General features: G+C 46.9%; 1 pseudogene; it reads left to right on the top strand.

The window, feature by feature from the left end:
- Positions 1 to 2,501: 2,501 nt before the first annotated feature.
- On the top strand, positions 2,502 to 3,636 carry LOC147664987 (cytochrome c1, heme protein, mitochondrial-like; annotated as a pseudogene).
- The last annotated feature ends 4,014 nt before the right edge of the window (positions 3,637 to 7,650 follow it).

Here is a 7,650-nt window from a genome sequence, read left to right as displayed (position 1 = left end):
CCTGGAGTATCCTTTGGGGGGTCTGGTACATGTTGTTCCAGTAACCCCTTCTGGGTACCCAGTTTACACAGTTTAGAAAACAAAGGCATTGTATTAAATACAAATAAAATTTACACTTGAAAAAAAACTTGATATACTCTGAGTATCAGAGTACAAACGGACCGTTTTCTAGAAACCTAGAACCCGTCTTGACCGTGCTCTGAAAATCAGAACCCGTCTTGATACACTCCCATCAGTACTCACCGAGGTGCAGAGAACTTGAAGACCTCGAAGATCTGGACACTCTCTTGGACAGGGACTGCTCTTGGACAGGGACTGGTCGGGTTTTAGAAGACCTCGGACTTGGCAATCTTCACAGGTTTCAGGCTCTGGGTCGAGACTTCCGCTGTCGTCCTCACCGCCTCGTATGGATGCTCAGACTTCGGTACAGCCTCTCTCGGACACAAAGGAGTTCATGCAGGAACACCCTGCATCGTGCACTCTTTTGAAGTCCGTTGATGTCTTGAAAAGACCGGTTTGGGTCCGCATCACCGGCGTGTGAGGAGAAAGGGAAGTCCCTGTCGAGCGCCAATTTACTGTGGTAAATATTTTAGTAATATACCTTGATCGGAATTTCTATAATATCAATAAGGTCAAGTATGAAGAGCAGAGTCTGTGGTGGTTCGAATTCAGGGTCTTTATTCAGTAACTCGAGTTAAGGGAGAGCTCCGTCACCTGAGGAGGATCGGAAGAATCTCTAACTTTATTCTCAGAACACAGTGTATTTATACATAGAAAAGAGGAAGGAGCTTCCCTTTAATGCAGGCACGTGTCATATGTCGCAATAAAACAGAAGTCATGACTAAGGAAAAGAGGCTGCGTCATGAAAAAGAGGAAACATGGCAGAGGAGATGAGGCTGCGTCATGATTAAATGAGGAAGCACGAGAGAAGCAGAAATGTGGAGAAATAACCCTAGGCTGGTTCCTTAGATAAGAGAGAGATGGTCGTGACAGGATGTCTGTTTGTCGTGTTTCAGCATTCGGGGGCTCTTCTTCTCGGAATTGGTTGTCGTGGTTTAGCAAAACGGGGCCTATTCCTCGGAATCGGCCTGATTATAGGGAAATGGTTACAAATGGGGGGGATGTTGTTCTCGAAATCGGCTTAACCATAGGAAAGTTCAGTTTAAGTGAGGAAGCTGTTTCTCGGAATCGCCCTAACCATAAGAATGTACCTTTGATTTTTAGAGGAAGGAGAGTGCGTGTGCAACTTTGTGTGCGCGTGATCGGGTTTGCTCGTGTGCTCGTTTGCTTGTTTCCGACATGATGGGCTCGGGGACGTGACTGAGAGGGTGTATGATGGGACATAAACTACGAAAAATAATCATTTTCCACACCCTGGAAAATAGTATAGTTAAGGTAGGCTTAGTCAGTTAGATTGTCCGACTTGTCACAGACCTGTGACTGACCCAACGTATGCTGGAGGAGATCGAGAGCAGAGTACTAGTCGAGCACTCTGACAGAAGAATCAATGACACAATCGGGGCCCGAGTGTTATCCGCAGAGAGAGAGAGAGAAGGGTATGACGCTGGCATTGCACTTAGCTGAGGGAACCCATCCTGACCTACACCTGTTCTGTCCTGATCTGCACCTGTCCTGTCCCATTGGCACCGGATTAGTCGGGAACCCTGTCTTTGTCCCAGCCCGTGGCCAGGGTTGGTATTCACACCATTCTAGGTAAATATAATCTTTGTGGGTATGTCCTTGTACTGGTTCCCTTTCTCACCCTTCCCAGGTATTCATGTCTAAAAGAAATTTCATTACCTTCCTTCAAATCATTGCTTTAATTATTATTTTCTTACTTGCAAAGGCTTTAATTGCACTTGTATGGACTCATACTAACAAGACTTTACATAGATAAAGTGTTTAAAACTTTTCTCGAGTCTGTGGTTATTTTATGAAAGGCAAATGTTTTATTGTAACCATTGTTCCCAGCAAGGTGCGCGGCTGGGCGGCCGCGCACCTCTGTTCTCCCGAGCGTGCAGTGCTGTGTGTGAAGCGCGCACACACATAGCACATCCCGGAAGAGCATTTCTGCGCCGAAAGGAAGAAAATGCTCATCCTGGGGCATTTCTATTCTAATTAGAGCACTGCTGCCTGGCAGATTGTGGTACCTTTGAAAGTATTTATGTGAATCACAGCACCCATCAAGGGCTGTATTTAACATAAATACTTTCAACCAGCAAACAATCAGCCCCACAGCTGCGCCCTCTTTAGAAAATGTAGCAGGTCTACAAAAATCATCTGAAAGCACAAGTTTGCGCTTTTAAACTTGCTGCATTTCTTTTCTAAAGAGAGCGCAGCTGTGGGGCTGATTGTTTGCCTTTTGAAAGTATTTGTTAAATGCAGCCCTTGATGGGAGCTGTGATAAATATTTTCAAAAGGCCTGCAATCAGCCCCGCAGTTGCACTGCATTTAGAAAAGAAATACAAGGTGAGAGTCCTTACGTCACGAGAAAGCCAAAGATGAGGGTGGTGGTGGTCAGCCTAGCAGCGCGGAGCTCGGTGCAGAGGGTCACTGGGGGCGAAGTGGCCTGGTCTTCGCAGCCCGGGCTTCCATGTCATTTTCCAGTCTGTCCAGAGGCCGAAAGGTGGCCCTGTCCACGCTGGGCGTGCTTGTTGCTGGAGGGGCTGGCTTAGCCCTGTCTCTACACAGATCGTTAAAAGCCAGTGATTTAGAGCTGCATCCTCCAAAGTATCCTTGGAGCCACAACGGTCCTTTTTTTCTGCCTTGGATCACAGCAGTGCTCGTCGTGGTTATCATGTATACAAACAGGTGTGTGCTGCCTGCCACAGCATGGAATAAGCGGCCTTCCGAAATCTAGTGGAAGTCAGTCACACAGAAGCGGAAGCAAAGGCTTAAGCAGAGGAGTGTGAAGTGATAGATGACCCTGATGAAAATGGAGATAGGCAAGCTGTCTGATTACTTCCCCAAGCCATATCCGGTAGCTTGTTTCCTTCCCAGTGTAAGAATTGGCTTTTGTAGTTTGGTTTGCCCTGTTCCCATCATGCACTGGGACAGGAACAGACTAATTTGCATACAGCCAGGTTCTGAAACTGGGATGGTGCAGTGAGCTAAAAAACGGTGTTGGATCTAGCCCTGATCTCTTGACTGGGTGAGAGTATTCTGCTTAATTCAGAGACTCTGTCCCTCACCACCCCTTGTTGTAAATATCCTAATGCGAAGGCATCCCGGACAGCGAACAATGGTGCATTGCTCCCTGATCTAAGTTACATTGTCAATGCTAGGCACGGTGGTGAGGATTACCTTTTCTCTCTTTTGACTGGCTACTGTGATGCTCCCACAGAGGTCACCCACAAAAATGGCTTGTATTACAACCCCTAATTTCCTGGCCAGGCTATTGGCATGGCAACGCCTATTTACAATGAGATCCTGGAGTTTGATGATGGCACTACAGCTACCATGTCTCTGGTCGCTAAGGATGTATGCACATTCCTTAGGTGGGCAGCTGAGCCAGAACATGACCAGCGCAAGCGTATGGGACTGAAGGCGCAATCCTTATTTCCATGGAGTACTATTTGAAGAGACAAGTGGTCCGTATTGAAGAGCAGGAAGATTGAATGTAGGCCGCCTAAGTAAAACGTCCCAAGCACACCACCTCAGCGCGCAAATGCTTCATTATTTGGCGCCATATGCAGTTGGTTACAACGCGGTGGTGCAGATGCCTATATAAAGCCTTTCATCTCCATCTAAATCCCTGAGCAGGAGCCCGCAGAGTCACAAGGAACTTATATCTGTTAATATTATTATTGTTCAGGACTCTGCTGTTTTTCGTCTTTTACTTGTCATCCTCACTGAGGTTGTCTACAAAACCCAAGCATCGCCTGGCTTTCAACAGAAGGGACCTGGGAGGAGGAGAGAACGTGGAGTCAAAGACAAATCAATTGTGTTCTTCTTTTGATTCTCATAAGAGGGAGGCAAATACATTCAAACAGTGTATTTACAAAAAAAAGAAAAGAAATGCAGCAAATTTAAAAGCACGAACATGAGCTTTCAGATGATCCTGGATCCTGAAACACACGTTATGCTTTAAAACTTGCTGAAAGGCCCATAGGGATAAAAGCACTTCAATAGTTAACCCCTTCGGTAGCACAAAGTGTAGGTGCAACTCTAGTTCACTGGAAGGGCTGGGATCAGGTGGTCAGTGGTTGGTTATTGGCCACCTCTCTTTTGACACACAAGCACTCCTTCATTATTTCCATGCACATCTGTGAGCACGACTAGCGGCCTGGTCCCCATAGCACAGCAACTAACTCCTGCACAGCAAAGCGAGGTAGGTGGAGTACAAAGCTGAGAAATAGTTTTAATACCTGTTTACACACAAGTCTGCAGAACATGATTGGTGCACTGGCCTCCTTCGCACAGCAGCTAACTCCTGCACAGCAGCTACCCCATGCACTGCATCGCAGAGTGCGGTAGGTGCAGCGAAAGGCCGGAGCACTGTTTTCCACTACCTCTGTTTCCACACTAGCCTACAGAGCACTATTAGCACCCCGGTCCCATTAGCACAGCAGCTAAAACCTGTACAGCAACTCAGCACTGCACAGCAGAGTGAGAGAGGTACAATGCAAGACCGAGCACTCGTTTTCACCACCTGCTTTTCCACACAAGTCGACTGAGCACAGCTAGTGCCCTACTCTCTTTAGCACAGCAGCTAAACTCTGCACAAAAGCTAGACCCTGGGCAGCAGCTAACCCTTTCACACTAGAGCGAGGCAAGTGTAACGCAAGACCGGAGCCCTAGCTTTCACTACCTCTGTTTCCCAAAAAGTCAGCAGAGCATGACTGGCGCCCTAGTTCTTTTAGAACAGCAGCTAGCCTCTGCATAGCAGGGTGAGGCAGGTGCAGCACAAGGCTAGGGCACTAGTTTCCACACAAACACCCCATGTATTTCCACACAAGTTCGGGTCTAGTTGCTCCCCTGATCACAGCGTCTGTCATTGGCTGCATTTAACATAAATTCTTTCTAAAGGCAAACTACCAGCCCTGCATTTAGATAAGAAATGCAGCAAGTTTTATATAGTGCTAACTCACCCCAAAGGTATTGGAGTGATTTACATGATTTATTTCATTATTTGTATTCATGGGGAGATTCATTGATTTGCAGAGGATCACAGGATGCTAATCTGACCCGAGACTCAAAAACTCACCCCCTAAGTCAGCAGCTCGAGCATTAAGCCACAACCTCTATCACAAGAGCAGAAGCATTATCAATCTATACTACTATTATAAAGAGAGAACTGTGTCCTTTGAGCCAGGTAAACTCGAAAAGTACACCACCAATCCAAACACCCAATACATCTTTGAAAACATCAGGGCAAGCAGAAGGACATAGGCTATATAATAAAAAAATATATAAGTTAGAAGGGAAAAGTAATTTTTAAGGAAAAGTAGTCCCTTAGAAGTAGCGCCAGCTAACGACGTGCGTGCTGATGCGTGCTGACATCACGGGGGAGCGGGGAAGCCGGAAGAAACACCCTGCGAGGAGCGGACAGGAGAAAGGAAGCGACACCCTCCAAGGTCCGGAGCGGGTAGAGGAGTGTCGACATGCCCAGGGGAGCGCGGAGTAAGAGCGGACAGGAGCGTCGGCAGAAGTGGCCAGGGACCAAGAAAACGAGCGCGGAGAAACAGCGGACACGAGCATGGGAAGAAGCGGCCAGGACCAACAAAACGGGAGCAAGGAAACACTGTAAGTGCGCTCTGCTGCTCCCGGCTGCTCTGCTGCGCCTCTCCTGCTGCGATGCTGCCCCCAGCCCCCTTCTGCCCCGGGCAACGCCGGGGCGGGCTGCTAGTATTATATATAACTTCATGCCACAAGCAACCGTTGACAACGCTAATAGTCCCGGCTTTTTGTAGGTGTAATGTTACTTGTATTAAATATCTGATGCAATGACAGAAGAAGCCAAATATCAGTCGGGTGGCACACTATACTAAGCACAGATTTTTAGCTTAATTGCTTTTAAGCCACGCCCTTAATTGCATCGGTCATGCCCCTTTGAGAGACACCCAGTTTTTTCATCCCACTTAAAACCATGGTCTACAAGAGCAGTCGGGTTGTTGGCGCACATAGCCGTGGCTGCAGCGCACAGAGACCTTACTCTGCCGCACCCAGAGGAAAAAAATTAGAGGGAACATTGATTGTAACCTATTATTCTAACTCCCTTTGATCCCTTAGGACTTGAAATACAGGTGACAGGGATTGGTAAGTCAAGGTGTATAGGTAAAGTCCTAAATTAAAAAAAAATTCTGATTGGCAGGAAGGTAGAAGCTGGATTACTGGTTCATGGTGTGTGTATATTTATGGGCCCAGGTGAGTATGGTAAACTGAGCTGGTAATACGCGCGCCATCAGTATTTTTTTGGTAGCAGATTAGTGGCTAGGGTTTATTTAAGATAGGTAGTTAGTTGTGTATTGATTATATTGATTTGTATTGATTTTATGTATTAACCAAAACCCGTTTATATTGTTTCATGTTTGCCTGGAAGCGCCGGGGATATTGAATAGCGGGTGGTAAATGGAAGCCACACTGCAATGAGGTTACTGGTTTGATGAAGTAAGTGCAGATAGTTAGGTAAAACTTGAAGCACTGGCTAGGGAATATTTTCTGGTGTATTTGTGAGAATAAGTGATAGCAGAGGTTTGCTGGGGAAACTTTAGCCTTATCCATCTATACTACTATTATAAAGAGAGAACTGTGCCCTTTGAGCCAGGTAAACTCGAAAAGTACACCACCAATCACAACACCCAATACAGCGTTGGAAAGGGCAGTTGCAGCAGAAGGACATAGGCTATGCAGACGCCCACCATATACATTTAAAAAGTAAAAGAACCGTGCCAGCAAAGTAGTCCCTTGTGGGCGTGTCTTCGTTGTGCTGTGGGCTTGTGCTGGGGGGGCGTGACAAATGCCGGGGGCGTGTGGTAGGCTCCGCCCTTCGCACTGGACTGTTCCCATGAGGCACAGGGTTAAGGCTGATTTGCATATGGCCATGTCTGAACTGGGGTGGTGTGGAGTGCAAAAAAACGATGGATTTAGGCTCAGATCTCTGTACTGGGGTGAATGTATGACATTGTTCTGCATTCTGTCCATCAACTGTTGTTTTTGCATTTGTCACCCCGAGTGGACTGGGTATGCTCAGACATGAGTCCCATGCTCTCCACACCACTGAAGTCAAGCTATCCTGGTTGAAAACGGTCAATAGCCAGAAATCAGTTGTAGGATGCTTGAGTAATGTCCAGGAAAGACATGGCTTGGCAGTTTGGCTTGGAATGTCCCCATGAGGCACAGGGTCAAGGCTGAGGTGGTGTGGAGTGCAAAACAAATGATGGATTTAATCCCAGATCTCTATATTGGGGTGAATGTATGACAGTGTTCTGCATTCTGTCCATCAACTGTTGTTTTTACATTCCGCCCTTCATGCCATGTCTCATATAGTGTACTGGGGGTGTGGGCGTTTGCGGGGCGTGCGTTGTGTCAAATATTTCATTGTTTTTTCTTCCCAAGTTCTGTACATTCCAGCTCCGGGTGTCCACCCTGCTCCCTTTAAATACCTCTGCACCCCATAATCAAAACCCACCCTTACTCCTTAAAATACCC

Source organism: Lissotriton vulgaris, unplaced genomic scaffold (assembly GCF_964263255.1).
Source record: "Lissotriton vulgaris unplaced genomic scaffold, aLisVul1.2 SCAFFOLD_2252, whole genome shotgun sequence".
NCBI classification, from domain to species: domain Eukaryota; kingdom Metazoa; phylum Chordata; class Amphibia; order Caudata; family Salamandridae; genus Lissotriton; species Lissotriton vulgaris.
Note: the sequence above shows the minus strand (reverse complement) of the source record. Positions and strands in the feature narration are given on the sequence as shown.